Raw genomic sequence first — 18,900 nt, forward strand, 5'->3', positions numbered from 1 at the left:
GTTTGGATTTCTGGGCCCAATATAGGTGTTTCATTCAAATAAAATAAAATTCTAGTCCTTTCTGTAGTGGGATCAGTGACACCAAGTGCTACATTTTCACCAAAAATAGTGTTACTCACTAACATCTCAACTTTCAATACATGTTTACAGATATTTCTATTCATGGCCCAATTGCAATTGCAAAAGTGTAGATTAGAACCCTTCTATATGACATTGTACCAAATGTCACGAGTATCCTTATTTTGGCTACGAACCCAATAATCATTACTCTTTTCATTAGGCACACAATCTTCATTTGGGATTTTCTTGGCTCTACACTTGGATGAATTCAATTGTTCCTGGATTTTTCTGGGTCGTACAAAACCAACGTCTTTTAAACGGTGCATATGATTGTAGTATAATACAACTTTTGTCAACAAAACATAGATTAACTAATCAACCCTTCTATGGCAGGCATTGTTCTTCTTGCATAGTTACCTTTCCTTGATATACCGACGGTAAGATTCAATTGCATTGTTCGTATCTTGATTGGAATGTGGAAAATTTCTGTATGATTTTGCCCACATATCTGTAGAAAGAAATTTATTAGTTATATATTAATAAGTATACATATGACATGAAAAATAGAGTCATTAAAACCACCAATAAGAAGCTTACATATTTTGTTGTTGGCTAACCAAGTAGTTCTAAAATATTCCAAAAACCTTTTTTGTTCACTGAATTCTTCAAATAAGCTTTCAACTTTCTTTTTCACAGATTCATCATCTTTACACGTGTGCATGATTTCTCCTAAACCACGAAAAATGCGTATTTGGTTTTCCCTTCCTTGGACCTTGTTTCCAACATTCTTCAACCATGCACGACGAACATGCCACACACATAATAATACTTTACACTTGATTGAAGACCTGGAATAACATAATTTTTAGAGAGATTATACATTAACAATATTTTTTATGCCTCTTATAAAAATAATAAACACATCACCTCAACGCTTCAATTTCAGCACTAGCATCATTTGTGATGAAGGCAAGAACATGCCAATCTGGTCACTCATTGTTTCCAATTGCAAATAAGGCCAACATCCATTTAGAAAGATCAGCTATAGTATTGCGTGATGATATCACCCAAGCTACTGGAACCCCATTGTGATGTTCGTCGAAAACCATTAAGGTGTAAACTTGATACTACATTACAAAAAATGTGCATAGTTATATTTATATAAGATACATGCATTAATATGAGGTTAAATAAATGAATCAGATTTAGGATAAATATGTACTCACCCTGTACTTATTTGTACTAAAGGTTGAATCCATTGAGATAATATTATTGTGAGAGTATTTCAGCGTCATTGAACACATCCACTTTGTTTGTATGCCTATGATAAAAGGGATATTTTCAACAAGATCTTGTTTTTGGCAGAAAAAAAAACTCTGTGGGTGTTCCTTATACCAGCATTCTACACTGTTCGGATCACTTTGATCTTTAACATACTCTAGCCTTATGGTATCATTGTAAATGTTAAATATATCTTTTCTTGTCATGTATGTATCTCGATATGTCCCTATTTATAACTCACCAGATCCATCCTTCACATTAGAGATGAACTTGTCCCATATCATTGTAACATTAAAACCTCTTTTAATGAAATGTTGGACACTAGATCGCATATCCCTTGTTAAATATGGTGCATAATTGAATCTCATGGGCCTACCGATTGCATCTGTCCCATGACAAATAACATTGGATTTATCAATATGCCTACATGCAGTATATATTATTATAGCATCATCTAGTCTCATTTGAAGTCGTCGCACAAAGAAGTGACATTGGCAACCAACTTTAATACTTTCATATTGATTGTGGTTTGTCTTTGGATCTGATGATGCACTCCTAATTCTCCTTTTCGACTGTGGACCATGTGAACGCCAATAACTGTACGTAAAAAAATTACTACAAATTAGATATAATACCTATGCATATTGAAAAAAATATACGTATCTTAAAAAAGCATATAGAGACTCATAAAGCGTACTCCAGATATGTTGAGTAATTGGTGTGTTTGATATCCTCTAATTTTTTACTTCAATGATTCTGAAGAAGAAATTGAGTGGTTGCACTTTCATTTGATTCCTCTCAACTTATGAAATCATCAAGTTGACAATATGGAATAACTGCAACTTGGTCCCCATCAATCTCTGTCCATGTTAAATCTTCTGTTGAAAATTGTATCATATCTTCCGGGTCTTCAACTTCCAACTTGTTAATCCTCTCCCACTTAGTCATTCTTAAAATACCTATACAAATTGCATTGAAAATAATTTAGTTTGAGTAAATATTATGGTCTTGATCAATGCATAGCGTACTAAGCATGGAAGTCTCATTTTTAGGTAAATATTTTATACTTTTCACGTAAACCACTTTGGGATTAAGTAATATTGAGGGGATCTTAGATGACATTGTATGATAAGTAAGATCATAAGATATTGGGTCATTAATAAGCTTAAATATTTCTTACAAATTTAGACTAACCGTGTATGACATATGAATTCTTTCTAGAGGTGGTGCCACCATGTTATTATCAAGGGGCTACTTGTGATGAGTCACTAAGCTGGAAGGGGTCAAGGGGAACTGCCTAACTCTGACACATGAGATGGTGCGCTAATGGGTCCCTTCGAATAGGGATGAAAGGGAGAGACATAAAACCTCTCCCCAACAAAACCCCAATATCAAGAAACCACTAAAAAACTTTGTGAATTAAGACAAGAGGAAATCCCCTCTATTAAATATTCTTTGAGAAAAAAATACACGATGGTGTTGATTAGTAATGTTATAGAATAGGATAGGGACTCAACTAGGATAGAATAGGATCAACTAGCTCAAAAGGACAAGACTCACCAAACCACACCTCATTTTGCAATCTAGTTCCTCTAGCTAAAAATCCAAAGCCTATAACCATCATCCTTGAAGAATAAAGGGTGGCATTGATTTGCATATATATTGATCAAAGAATTATTCCCCCTTAAAGCATCCAAGAAGTTAACCCTAGATAGTTTTTGGATACCTCCTCCACCCACTTTAGTATTAGAGCCAAAAGAGTGTTTAATGAAGTAATGTGAACCATACGCCTTGTTACATTCTAAAAATTCATCACCACCTTCAAATTTTGAAAACCAAAGTAAAATGAAGCCTTCAAAACTTCAAATAGTGCACAAGATTCAACATAATTAATTATTGAAATATCAAGAACCCAAAGAAATGCACTTTCAATTAATCCTATAGGATCTGTAATAACCCTTGTATCACCCACCAGCCCACTTTATAACATGATAATTAATGAGTTAAGAAAATTAGTAGAGTTTTTAAAATTTTAATTGAATCATTAAAAATTATTAATGGTAAGGATTTAATATTTTAGAATTTTTATGTTCTTTTTGTCTTTTTAATTAAATTGCCAAATTAAAAAAATTGCCACATAACCAAGTGTGTTAGACTTGCCTTTGTTAATTTGCACCTAATCTACCCATTAATACCATTTTTCTACCCATTAGTTCATTAATTAATTTATTAATTTTCTAAGTAATAAAAATCATTTTTAAATAATAATGACATAATTAAAAAGCATAATATAGTTAGCAATTAAATATTAACATATAAGACCTCATGTGTGAGATAAACAACTCTTTCCATACAAAAATTTCACTACTTAATTTATAAAATAAAAGTATACATATCTTCCGCTCCTTTATATTCAAATATAAAACATATAAAATAAAAAAACACATAATGTTTAACCAACTTATTGGAGTTACAATTAACTAGTAATAATTTAATAAAATAATTGATTAAATATTTAAAATATTTAATTATTAAGGAGTTTACAATTCTACACTTAGGGATTCAATTATGTCTCAAAGGTGGAATGGTCCTTCATGCTAATGGACCCATTTAAGCATCTTTCATGAGATATTTGGGAACAATCACTTATACCAACGATTGATGGTCCCAAAAACTATAATTAGTACAATTTCCATGTTTTGTCATTTAAGAATGAAGCATCGAATGAATTTAAGTTAGTTGTCCCCATAATATCATTGCTCACCCTAGCTTACATACTTAATATTAAACAATGAACCAACTTAACATAAGCTGATGCACCCCGCATCTTTGCTTTATTAGAAGCATAAGTTGAGGCTTATTTAGCCTAATAACACCCCTCTTTTTAATTAAGTAGATTATGGAGAGTCCTTTACCAGATCTCTAGGTATGTGGTTAAAGATGATAATGAGTCATTGAGAAAGGTAAATTTTAAGTGTAAAAGCATAGGTTGAGGCTTCTTGAGTCTAATAATACCCCTTGTTTTTTACATATGTAGATTGGAGAGGTCTTCACCATGAGATGTCATGGTATTGAAAGTTGAGAATGAATTGTTCAAAAAGTAATATTAAGTTTAAGTTATTGTGAAACAATATATAAATTATTGTAGATATTCACTCGAAATAATTTATTATAGCCTACATTGTCATTTTTGAATTTTTATTATTTAATTTATTTTTTAAATTTTAATTTTGTTTATTATTTTATTATTGAAATCTTTAAAAATATTTTAAATAAAAAATAAGTAAATGGAAATATTAGTTATATGATTTAATAAAAGATGTAATTTAGAAAATATGATATCAAAGAAATCTAATTAAAAAGCAGACTTATATTCTATTATCTTTTATTTAATTATGAAACTATACATACAAAAAAATGAGTATTTATTACAAAGTTTTTTTTGACATTGTATTCTAAATGGTTCTTATGTTATGCTCTTAAATGCTCTACTCAACCACAAGACAATACAATGCTAGAAAGATGGAACCCCCTCTCTTTCTAGTGACCTGGTGTTTAACATAGCTTGATAATGATTTTAGATTAGGGTTTTCACATGTCTCAACACTTCGTTAGTGTTAAATACATAGAAATATTGAAACCCATAAAAGAAAAAAATGTAAATGAATATAGAAATCATATAATTTAATACAAGATATAACTCAGGGGATGTCATATCAGAGAAAACCTAATTAGAAGGTGAGGCTTATACTCTACTCTTTTTTATTTAATTATGGAAATACAAATACAAAGAAAGGGGTATTGACTATTGAGTTGCCTATGACATTGTTGTCTACATGGTTGTTAAAAATTATCTTTCTCCTTTGTTTTGATCTCAAATCCCACTCCTAGATGTTGTGCTCAACTATGTTTTAATACAATCCTAAAAAGATGGAACCCCTTCTCTTCCTAGTGACGTAGTGTTTAACATAGCTTGGAAACTATTTAAGGTTTAGGGTTTTCACATTTTTCAAGCCACTATTAGTGTTAAGGTTTTGGACCTTTTAGGATCTTCTTGAATGTCCACACGTGACTAACTCCACATATCTAAGTAATGGCGTTGATGCAGCATCCACTTGGTACCACCGTGTGAACAAGTCAACTCAACTTGTGGGAGGCATAGCTTCTACATATGAAATTTGATTAAGGTGATCTTCACATTGTTTGAAAGCTAGAATTGGTGTGTAAAACGACATCAAGAGGCAGAGAGCTATGCTCACAAAGATTTCACTCATTTCATATCCCAAAATAACTTTAGAGGGCTTTAAATTCTAAATCTCAAAATTAAGACATATCATAAAAAATGTCACAAAAGATAATTCCTCCATTTTTTCTACCCAAAAAATATCAAAATAAATAACAAATTATCCAATAATTCATTTTAAATAAGTTAAAAAAATGTTTTGTTTCAATTTTTATTTGTAGAATTTATTTTAATGTATATTCAAGTGAAGCAAGAATTGGAATGTTTTGTGTAGCATTGTCTTGTTATTCTTAATATGAAAAAGTAAAGTATTTATGTATTCTTAAAATGTAATGTGTGTCACTTTTGTGGTGAGGAGAGGAATATGTATAGAAATAAATTACATACATAAAGAAAAATGAAAAATAAAGTGTTACTTTCCCTTTAAGTTAAGTTATGTGATCAATCAAACAAGGAAAATAGTTTTAGTTTGTTTTGTGTATGATAAAAGGTCCTATGAAGACCTATTCGTCCTTTCCACTGTACAAGTAATTGGGCCTTGCGGAGATATCTTTTATGACGGGTACTGAGGCTACGTCCCAAAAGAACTGGTGACGCTTCTAGCAGCCAAAAAATGACGGGTACTGGGGCTACGTCTCGAAAGAACTGGTGACGCTTACAGCTACCAAAAAATGATGGGTATTGGGGTTACGTCCCAAAAGAACTGGTGACACTTCCAGCAGCCAAAAGAATCAACCAAGGTATTGAATGAGGCTTTAGTGCTTCCCACACCTCCACCTATAGGGAAAGATGCCCTAAAATTTGGCCAATAGAATACCTTTGTTTCACGAAGGCAGTTGAGTCTTTAGCTTCTTGGTAATCGGTTATTAGTACCGAGCACTATACAGGTCAGGTAGCCCCATATAGTACCGCACGCACTGAGCCTAAGCCGGACACCCTTTGAATTGGGTCTCCGTGCTGCCTGGGTAGTCTTTTCCGTGGGATGATTGAAGGATTTGAAGCACCATAAAATACAACTTCTATGTTTCAAAATGTAACATGACCATGGCGGCTTATTGGATGCCTACCCCCAACAATCCTAACCTAAACTATAAATTATTTTGTGGCCCATGTGGGGAAATTTAGTTTGTTCAAGTTATGATTGCTTTTAGGTGTCTTCCTTCACTTATGGCGTGAAAAATTAATCTTAAATAAACTAAGTACAAAAGGTTTTTACACTTGATTCCCTTTGTTCAAAGTTTAGAGTAGCTTAATGTGTGTAGTGAAATGTGTGTGTAAGTGATAGAGTGAACATACAAAGTTTGTAGTCATGTGGATATGTGATGATCCTTTACAAAATCGTCTACTTACACTAAGTTATGTTTGTTCCTTACCTGAAAATAAAATAATGTGTGGTTGATGGGCCACTTCCTTCCTTCCTATTACGCTATGTAAGCCTAAAAAGGGAGATGGAAAACTGAGTGCTTTGAGAAAGATTTCAGATGCAAGCCCAGGATCGTCTAAAAGACGCAAGGGAAGCAGGGGCTACTCCCTTTCTTTAATAACACCAGTTCCTAGTCCCAATGCTAATGAAGTAAAAATGCTTTGGTTAGTAAAAAATATGAGTGGATTATGGGCCGCTTACTCCTTTGCTAATTAAGCTATGTGACTTGGGTAAAATAGTAAAACAAATTGAAAAAATGTGTGGATTATGGCCACTTACTTTTCCCCTTAATTAAGCTATGTGTGAAATGTAAAAATTTTAAAGTAAAGGCTAAGTAATTGCCCTACTAATACTAATTATTAAAACAATCTGAACTATCTGGAAAAAATTTGCAAAGGTGAAGGCAATTCAATAAAGGTTGCTAGTCACCCACGAAAGAAAAATTACAATGATTGTTTTTGTTCTCTGTAAACTGTGGGGTTAGGCTCTACACAAGTGAGCGAACCGTGTGTTAATCTGCAAGAAAATGATAAGTGTTAAGCCAAATTATAGATATTAAGAGTGAGAATGATTATAAGCAATGTGCATTATCAATGTTCTAAATTTAAACTTATATGATTAAGGAACAACGTATTTTATAAATGATACTATACTATAAATAATTTAACTAAAATTTACAATCTCACTAAAACAAATTAGTATTGAAGAACTAAAGGCAAAATTTATACCTTTATCATAAATTCAGTTAAATTAAATGACATCCTAAGCAATAACACAAGGCCCTGTGCAAGGAAATTAAAGTAGAGTATAAAGAAATATCAAAGTACTTTGCAAAATAAATGTAGAGATAACAAATTATACTAATTATATGTTATTAGTCAATCCCAAATGCATTATGTAATATTTTTTCTCAAAAATTTGGAAATGAGTGGATATTTATGGTAGGAATGTAGCTCGAATACAAAAGAGGAATAATCAAGAAACCGAGTCTATTAGAACCATTGTCCATACCAAGTGAGTGTTGGGAAGAGGCCATAATGGATTTTATTACAATTATACCAAAGTATGAAGGAACAAATTTCATTATGGTTTTGGTGTTTTGACTCACAAAGTATGTCCACTTTTGTAGAAAAGAAGCATCAAAATGGTTTCTGAAGAACAATCTGCAAAGGAAGAAAATCGCTGTCAAAGTAGAAACCCACCATGAAAAGCGCTGCAGACATGATGAGCAGGAGACAACCTTTAGAATAGACTCATTCACCCCTTATTGCTCACTCAACTTTATTGTGACACAAACACGTAACGCAGAAACGTCAAAGGTAAGGCAAAAAGGAAAAAACGTAACGGTATGATGTCAATATATCCATAAAATTGATATATATATATATATATATATATATATATATATATATATATATATATATATATATAAAAGATAACTATCTTCGTCAATAAGAGAAAATTGGATAAAGTCACCGTATAAGATGACTCATCAATAGTATAATGATATATCTTATATATCTTATATATCATTAAATCAATAAATCAATAAATCAGAGCAAGATGCAATAAGACCCGTGGATAGTTGGTTCACTCATATTAGTTTTGAAGCAGAAAATATTCAAATAAAGAATTATATTTTTTGAGGCCTAGTTTAAAGAGATAATTTTTTAGTATGACCCATGATGAAATTGTAATGTTCTATCATTTAAATTATATATTTAAATATGATATAGATTTAATACATTAAATTTTTTATGATAAATTCCATTAAATAAATTCAATAATTTAAAATTATAATTATCTCAATTTCACACACTGAATTAAAAAATCTTAAAAAACAAAAATATGATTAAATATAAAATAGATTTAATGCATCATAAAAATTATGATGCATTCCATTAAATAAACTTAAGAACTTAAAATTATAGTTATCTCAGTTTCACAAACTGCATTAAAAAATCTTAATAAAAAATAAAAATAACACCATTAAACTACACTTCATGTTAAAATTTAAATATCATTAAACTCATCATAGAATTTAGGTAAAGAATTAAAAAATTAAAAGAAGAAACAACTCATAAAATTTAATAATTTTAATAATTACCTATTTAATTTGGACAATGTCTTGACAATATTTAACGGAGGAGGAATTGCACACTATGAATCCTTAGTATCCTATCCATGTTGGAGAGGGAAAAAAAGTTTCTGTTCAAATTTATAGCACTGTTCTATTGATTTCTCCTACTGCCGGGGATGAACAAAAATGAGTATAATCCTATATCCAATATAATTCTATGTACAATATTCAAAATTGTCAATGTAAGAAGTGTATGTATGAATTTGGGGTTATACTTTGAAAAACTGAAGGCACTGTTCTTTGTCTTGTAAACTTCACTTGATTTGTCTGTAGATCTTCCAGTGTACCATCCACCATAGTTGTAGAATTTTAGTGCCAATAGTAACCCAAAAATGTCTTTGCACCATCCACACTAGGGAAATAAGGTGGTTCAAAATATATCTGACACAGGGCATCACAAGCACCTAGATATGATGGACCCTTCATTTCAATGCTACCCATGGCTGCTACTACCAGCTGCTGATATGAGAAGAAAAACCTTTTCACCGCGGCTTCTATTGCCTGGAAGGCCAACAGAACATGTATTGTTGCAGCATGATAAGCACCTGAAGTGCTATGTGAGGGAAGTCCATGTGAATGAAACAAATGCATAAGTGCCTCCTGGAGCCTTGGTCCACCCTTTGGGTCAGCCTCAACACCCATGACTTTTGGCACCAAATGCCTTAGTTCATTGCATGCATTTGTAAGGTCTCTGAGGGGGCAGACTGAAGGTAATATGTGCCTGCAGGCGTACTGGTGCTGCTAATTGCCAACTGGTGTTTAAGGCGAAATAAATCATCTGGGTCCATCACTAGAAGCAAATTCGCAATTTCTGTGAGCATCTTCCATATCCTTTCAACCATCCAACAGTTTGCGGATGCTCCTACGAAATCCCCAGAGTCTATTCTTTGATATATTATGTGCAACAATTCTTGGCCTACAAATACCCAGACCTCAAATATCTGGAGGACATTACAGAGTGTGGCATCTTCTAGATTATGGAACTATTTATGTTGTTTTAAAGAGTGCAAATATCTTGGCTTGTAGATTCTATCATATTCAAGAATAGGCTTACCTGACAGATTTGGTTCCCCAAGACCTAAAGTGAAGGGAGTCCTCTACATATGGCCTTCAATGGCAAGCCATATTCTATAAACCATAGCTTCAGCTCTTTTCCATGTACCCAAATGAGGAAGTAAGCTCTCTTCACTTGTTTTGCTAACCACAGGTAAAGCACTAGGTCTCTGCCATACCTCATGGGCAACATCCGTAGCAAGAACACCACTAGTTACTGACAACTGAACAGTGGGAACCTGCTTGTCATCTTCACAAATCATTGAAATCAACTCAATCTGGGAACTAATTAAGGATTCAAGCCTTCTCTTCCATTCCTCTTTGTCAATGTAAGTCCTTGTGTCACAGAGGACAGACAAAACAAACCGAAAAGTAGTCTCTAATGGCTCTAAGGTAGCCTTTACAAACCCCTCTCTAGACCAACAAGGCCATTCCTTGAATTTCCACATGGAACTGAGCTTGGGGAGATGCACATACTGCTCGTAACCCGCACACTCCATGGGGGAGGGCTCTATGGACTCTTCAACAAAGGCAAAATAGGATACCATTTATTTACAGGACATATTTTTTCCCTGCAAATAAAACCAAGAGAGTAAAGACACCGATGCTCTCCATATACCATAATCTAAAAAGGACAACTTAATAATATATATACATGCATATATGTGTCTGAAATACACACCTCAACTAATGGGTATATTAAATATATATAAGATTCCATTTTCTTAATATGCCTTGACAAATAGGTGGCAAATTCAAAATGATGATTAGAAATGAACAAATAGCTGAATAAGGTAACCTAGGGATATGGAAATGACTTTTAACAAAACTTAAAGTTGAAGAAAAGAGAATATGAATAACATATTAGCAGAGGTGTTACCTATACTTGTTGACATGGAAAAGTCACTAAATCAATGTTACCCAAATTAATACCTTAAATACAATTTTTATGGATACAAACCAAGATTTGGTTAAATAATTGAATGGAATGAACTATTGTGTACAAATACTATATCAAGATGACTACACAAATAATGTGTTGAGAAACTTAAAGTTGAAGAAAAGAGAATATGAATAGCATATTAGCATAGGTGTTACCTATGCTTGTTGAAACGGACAAGTCACTAAATCAATGTTACACTAGATTAATACCTCAAATGCAATTTTTATGGATATAAACCAAGATTTGGCTAAATAATTGAATGGAATGAACTGTTGCATACAAATACCATATCAATATGAACACACAAATAATGTGTTGAGAATGTGTTACTTAATAAATAAATGTATGTAATACTTATTGTGAAAATGGTAAATGAAGAAAGTGTCCAAAAAAAGAGTGATAATAACAAGAATGACTACTATTAAAAAAATTGAATAAGTTAGACTGTTATTTATTTTAAAGTAATATGTTGATGTAATGAAGAAAATGACATGCTAAGAATTGACATTTGAGGGGCACTATACTATATCAACAACAAAGAGTAAAATAATGCAAATGAGGGAAATTCCATGATTACGTAGGGAAGCAAAATGCCTACCACTTTTATCTACCAGGGAAATTTGGTGTTGCGTTGAAAGGAAAAAGAAATATCCGAGACACATAATTAAGCTACCTTGTAAAGAACAGTATAGCCATGTTGAATAGGGTAAGAAAACAGAGCTACCCTAAACTCTACTCGTGTATGACCAACGCGTATGGAACATTTGAATCAAGATAAAGATATAGCAGTACTACTGAGTACAAACTCTTGTAATGACAAACACATTAAATGATTCCTGAACATATTATTATTGTAAAAGCAGATAGTATAGGCAGAATTGATGCCTTTGTGGTCTAAAACGTATAATGGAACCACGTAATGGGATCTTTGTCAGTTGGCCTAACCATTGAGTAAGTAAAAGAAATTACAATGATGAGTTTACGATGATGTTGTTAACTTTTGTTGAGTGCACGTGATGGGATTTTTTGTCAGTTGGCCTAACCATTGAGTAAGTAAAAGAAATTACAATGATGAGTTTACGATGATGTTGTTAACTCTGGTTGAGTGCAGATTACTGATTCTTGTTGGGTCGAGATGCATATTGATGATTTTTGTTGGGTATATGAATAACAATTGACAAAGTTCATGAGAAGGAAAATTAATAAATAAATAAATATTGAAAACTAATTACTATAATAAGTATGAATGTAGGGAAAATTGGACGGAGTAACCTAGTTGAATTTCTCTGCATTCTTACTCAGAGAAAATTACGCTGCAGAAGCAAGCAGTTACTAAGGAGAGGCTACTTGAGAAGATGAGAGTGAAGATTTTATGCACAAAGCTTACTAAGGAGAGGCTACTTCAGAAGATGAGAGTGAAGATTTTATGCACAAAGCAAATCGCACCCAATTTTGATAGGTAAGAAACATTGAGCATGGTGTTTCATTCAAGGGGAAGATGTAGCACCTCTGAGTGAAAAGTAAACATTTGATTTACTTTTACTATAGTAACTTAGTGAATGTGTGGAAGCCAAATGTAAAGTTTATTTATTTATTTAAAAATTGGTTATGGCTACCTATGTAAAAAAAAGTCACTAAGCGAAAATTTTTATTTTTATTTACTAGATAGTTGGAAAAGTTACTCCCACCCCTAGAAATAAATTATCTCAATTGAGAAATGGTTGGAAAGAGAGATGAGAGGAAAAATCCCTGGGGAAGACTTGAAAATGTTATTTCATCAACAGGACCTTGTTGGAGGAAGGGAAGAACGTTGCAAAGTTATTCTTGAGCTAGATTAGAGACCAATGGAAACCTGAAACAGCCTGAGAAATCTATAAGTTCCAGGGTGATGCTTGAAAACGGACCTTGCTAGGTCACTGTCCATAGCTGTTGTGGAAATGAAAATTGGATCGAGGGGAGAATTGATGAGATTGTTGTTCTGGAAATGAAAATTAGCTTGGGGGAAATTGGACGAGATTTCGGTTCTGAATGGTTGGGTGGAGTGACTTTTCTCCCTATGGATTCCTATTTCTCGAACAACTTACACCTTAATTATGTAATTACTGTGGAAATAGTAAATTATTTAAGGTTATTGAATGGAAATTACACATTTGGATAATAGAAGTAAATGGTAATTCCTTTTTGTCAGGCCAGGCAGTAACTCTCCAACCGCAGAAAAACTGATTGGTGTGTTTATTTCATAGGTATGTTATTGTTTTATACATTAGGAGTGATTGTTCAGCTCATCTTCCGATGACTGTTCACATTCCTGATTTATTTATGTTACAAATTCTCCAATCATGAGGATTAGGTGTCAACATTCCCCCCCTTAATCTGAAGGGATGTTGGTGAGTCCAAGCATCATTCTGAATCGTTCAAGCTTTTCCTTTCCAAGTGCTTTGGTGAATATGTCTGCAACTTTCTCATTTGTGGAACAATGACAGAGATGGATTGTTTTGGCCTCAACATGATGTCGAATAAGATGATATTTAGTATTGATATGCTTTGTTCGATCATGGAACTTTGGATTCTTGGCCAACTTTATTGCAGAGGTGTTATCAATCATGAGTGGAGTTGATTGTACTTGTTTTACCTGCAAATCTTCAAGAATTTTCCTGAGCCACACAATTTCTTTCGTTGCTTTAGCTGCTACCACGTATTCTGCTTCAGTTGTGGAATCTGTTGGAACTGATTGTTTGCGTGATCTCCAGGATACAACTCCTGGTCCAAGACTCATAGCATATCCTGAAGTAGATACCCCAGTTTCTTTGTCTCCATCGAAGTTTGAATCAGAGTATCCAATCAAGCTGAAGTCGTCCACCTGTGTATACTTGATTCCAAGGTCTTGAGTTCCCTTCAAGTACCTTAGAACTCTTTTTGCAGTAGACCAATGTCCCTCACAAGGCTTTTACATGAACCTGGAGAGGATTCCAACAGTAAATGAAATGTCTGGTCTGGTAGTAGTGAGGTAGATGAGACTTCCTACAAGCTGTCTATACTTTGTTGCATCCTCAAATTCATTTCCTTCAATAGACGTGAGCTTTAAGTTTTGTTCCATTGGAGTAGAAAGAGGATTGCACTCTGTCATGCCAAATCTGTTTAACAAATCTCCGATGTATTTCTTTTGAGAAAGAAATATGGATTTTGGATGTTGGGTTACTTCAATGCCAAGATAGTAATGAACATAGCCCAAATCAGTCATTTCAAAACTTTTCCCTAATTCCTTCTTTATGGATGCAATGTAGCTTTCATTGTTCCCTGTCATTAAAAGATCATCTACATATACCACAAGATACACAACTGTTTTGCCAACTTTCTTGACAAATAAAGTTGCATCATCAAGATCAAAATGATTGAAGTTGAGTTTCAGAAGATGCTCAGTTAGTTTTTCATACCAGGCTCGTGGTGCTTGTTTGAGGCTATACAAGGACTTCACAAGTTTGCATACTTTATGTTCATGTCCTTTCACAACAAATCCTTCAGGCTGGGACATAAAAACATTCTCTCTTAGATCTCCATTCAAGAATGCAGTTTTTACATCCGTTTGATGGACTTTCCAACCGTTCTGAGCAGCTAGTGCAAAGAGTGTCCAGATGGTGGCCCATTTTGCTGTGGGGGAAAAAGTTTCCTCATAATCGACCCCTTCCTTCTGTGCAAAGCCTTTTTCCACAAGCCTAGCTTTGTGCTTGTCAAGTGAGCCATCAGCTTTGTATTTGTTCTTGAAGACCCACTTGCAGCCAATTGGTTTGGTTCCAAATGGAGGATCAACCAGCTTCCAAGTGCCATTCTTTATGAGGGCATCATACTCCTTTTGCATCGCTTCTTTCCATTCATCATGAGAAGTAGCTTCTTTGAAGGAAGTTGGTTCAAAATCTGTAGACAAGTTCAATTCACAATCATAAGTAACATCCATATCAACAGGTGAATTAGAGTCATCTACATCACCTCCATCTTGTCGGTTTGTATTTCTGGTTCCTGTTTTTCCAATTTCATCAGGATGAACACTCTCAAGTGTCTTTGTAAGCCACTTTGGCGGACCTTTCTGAGATGGTCCAGGCTGCTCTGTTGATTGAGTTGGGACTGAATCAAGATTGAGTCTCCCAATTCTATCAATTACATCACTTCAAACATCATTCGTTGTTGGAGTTTCATGCAGGGGAGATTGTTCTTCAGAAGAAGATTCCACATGTTGATCTAGTATAGGAATCCCCCCTTCAAGATGTGGAATCTGATTATCAAATTCTTGAAATGATTTTGTTTTTGCGAATCTATCCAAGTGATCAAGTTGTCGCTCAACAACATTGTCAGATTTGGATGATTCCAGAAAAATGACATCTCTAGATACAACAAACTTTTTATTTACTTCATCATAGAGGCGGTATGCTTTAGAGGTGTTTGAATACCCCAGGAAGATACACTTACGACTTCTAGCACCAAGTTTGTTTCTATGTACCTTTGGTATCAAAGCATAACAGGTGGAACCAAAGATCCTGAGATGTTTTACTGAAGGAACATGTCCATACCACAATTCATAAGGAGTCTTGTTTCTTATAGCATTAGATGGACATCTATTCTTTATATATGCAACACATAGAACAACATCAGCCCAAAACATTATCTTTGCATTTTTGAAGAAAAGCATGGATCATACCATATTCAAAATTGTTCTATTCATTCTTTCTGCTACACCATTCTGTTGGGGATTATAAGGTACAGTTGTTTGATGTTTGATCCCATGTTGGCGAAGATAATTTTCAAATTCATTTGATGTATATTCTTTTCCATTATCAGTGCGAATAGACCCACTATGAGATTGTGCATCATTTTCAATCCATTTATGAAAATTCTTGAATGTTTGAAAAGCATCAGATTTGTTCTTCAATAAATAAACCCAACACATTCTGGTGTAATCATCAATAAATGTCATGATATATTTATTTCCATTTGCAGAAGGAACAGGCATTGGATCACATAATTCAGAATGAATGAGTTCAAGCTTCCTATGTGCTCTTGAATGTGAATCATGAAAACACTGTTTGCTATGCTTTCCTAGAATGCAAGCATCACATTGCTTATGTTTCCTAGGAATTGTAGGCAAACCAGCAACACCATTTTCCTTCAATAAGCGGAGACTGTCATAGTTTAAATGTCCAAATCTAGCATTCCATAATAAACTTGATGGAAGTGTACCTTCTTCATGATGAGAAATATATGAGAAATGTTGTGCATGAGCAGAGGTTCCTTGTAGTTTGAGAAGTCTTTCTTCTTCTATTCCCCTCATGACAAGTGAGTGGTCAGATGCTTTTCTTACCTCAAGCTTTCCATCAAACATATGAATGGAGTGACCTTGCTGGCGGATGTGGACTAAGGACAACAAGTTTCTCTTGAGCTGTGGGAGATATAGAACATGATCCAGAAGAAAGTCTGGAAGACCAGGCAGTTTAAGCCTGATTGTGCCAAGCCCTGATGGCTTGATTTTTGACTGATCTGCAAAGTATACTGCTCCATCAACATTGTCAATGAAATCTTCAAAAAAATCTTTCCCATGAGTCATATGACAGGTTGCTCCTGAATCAAGCAACCAATCATTTTTTGAAGAAGCAAGTGAAGCATTAAACAGATCTTCATTTACTCCAATGTTACATTGTGCCTCAATATAGTGAGCGGATTCAGGTGCTTTACCTTTGTCTGTATCATCAGTTTTACCTTTTTGCTGGTTTCTTTTCTGCTCAATTTTGTCCCATGGTAGCTTGCATGTAGAAGCATCATGTGATCCATTTCATTTGCAGCGAATGCAATGCAGATCTGCCTTTTCTCCTTGAGAATGTTTGCCCCCCCTGCCTCTGACATATATTCCTCTTCCTCTTCGTCCACCTCTTCCTCTTGTAGAGTATTGAGCATGATGCTTTTCTTTATGAGCAAGGCAAACAACCTCTTCAGAAGATTCAGGGACTGTCTTCTTTCCAAAGGCTTTCTCTCTTTCAGCAAACTTTTTCACAAGAGAATCAAAGGTTATATCTTTAAGATTTCCATTTGCTTGTAGAGACTCAAGATAATTGGAGTAAGTAGGATAGAGTGCCTTGAGAAAAGCAATAAGAGGGATATCTAGCTCAACCTTAGTGGATTTAATATCATGCATTATAGACTTTACTTCAGATGCAAGAGCAAGAGAATCATTATTTTCCAGTTCAAGAGTGAAGAGTTTAATCATGAGCTGAACAACTTCAAGTGCAGAATGTGAGTCATAGAGTTCTTTCAGCTTTTGTAAAGCTTCAAAGGCAGTTGAATATGATGAAATATGGCGACTTACTTCTTCATTTACAGATGCTGCAATTAATGCATATGCTTTGCTGTTCTTGTTATCCCAAATGACGAGCTCTTTGTCTGATGTAGGCTGTACTCGGTCATTGTCTCCTTCTACGACACACACTCCCTTCCACAACTCATTGAATATGAGGGTGTGTTTTATCATCCCGGACCATTCAGGATAGTTCTCCTTGCGAGTGAGAACTATTCCTACCATAGAGATGATTGAATGCATTCTGTAAAAAATTACTTCTGCTGATAGAATAATACTTCTAATGGCAAAAAGAATGTGCTTTTGAGGAAAAAAAAAAACTTTTGCTGCTAAAAGAATGATTCTGATTCTGCTACGCCATTTATATATTATTTACCATTGAAACAAATGCTGATAACATACTACCATTGTAACATATATCACCACATATATATATATATATATATATATATATATATATATATATATATATATCACCGCATAAACAATTTGAGTGCTTGTGTTAAATGTTGCCCAAACATCCGCGGGACATGGTACTGGAACAAATAGATCGCAAAAAATATGCGGTGATATTACCGTCGCTCTGGTTGATTAAAACTCAGATTGCCAACACAAGAAGCCGCATGACTGGTCCACATGTAATTACTGAAGAGACTTGGGGAGTGAAGTACAGAAACTGAAAAATTAAAGAACACATCCGCCGAAGATCAGCATATGGCAGAATCTGATGACGACACTCAAGACTCTGAACAAGAAGCTCAAAATCTGGCCCGCGCGAAGGAATGGATCCTTTCAAGGCATATTGACACGCTTGATCTAACGGATATTTTGTCCAACTTTCCAGAGATTTCAGTTAAATACTGAAAACGCTACAGAAAGAAGGTTTAGTAACGGCGATAGGAAGAGATGAATACAGAATTAACAGACGAAAGGATAATAACCCTGACGTTACTAGCAAAGAAGAGCAACATCCATGCCATGAAGCGAAAGATCAAAACGCTGTCGACTGCGCTGACGAGGACCTGTTGTACATGAAGGCGTTGTATCATGCGCTTCCAATGGATTATGTAACTATTACAAAGCTCCAAAACAAATTCAAAGGTTAGGTAAACCAAGGTATAGTACGAAAGCTCATGGATAAGATGGCAAGCGATGGGTTTATCGAAGCTCGAGGCTCAAGCAACAGAAGGCTCGGTAAACGTGTAATTCAATCAGAAATGACTAGGAGAAAACTGCTCGAGTTAAAAAAAGCATTGGAAAATCAATCACAGGGAGATTGTGCCTCCGAGAGACTGATGAATCCAGAAACTCCTGTTGTTGAGAAAGACACCTCAACATGTGGACGGTTACATTCAATGGGATCGGATGTCACTAGACATGGACATCAAAACGGTTCATTTCATAGCGGCCAAGCATGCTC

General features: G+C 34.4%; 1 pseudogene; it reads right to left on the reverse strand.

Annotated features, from left to right (window-relative positions):
• Nucleotides 1-983: 983 nt before the first annotated feature.
• Nucleotides 984-18,900, reverse strand: part of LOC149253232 (uncharacterized) — a 141,978-nt pseudogene continuing 124,061 nt past the window's right edge.

Source organism: Pinus tabuliformis, chromosome 7 (assembly GCF_031772625.1).
Source record: "Pinus tabuliformis cultivar Carrire ecotype Pingquan chromosome 7, CPIR1, whole genome shotgun sequence".
Lineage (NCBI taxonomy): Eukaryota > Viridiplantae > Streptophyta > Pinopsida > Pinales > Pinaceae > Pinus > Pinus tabuliformis.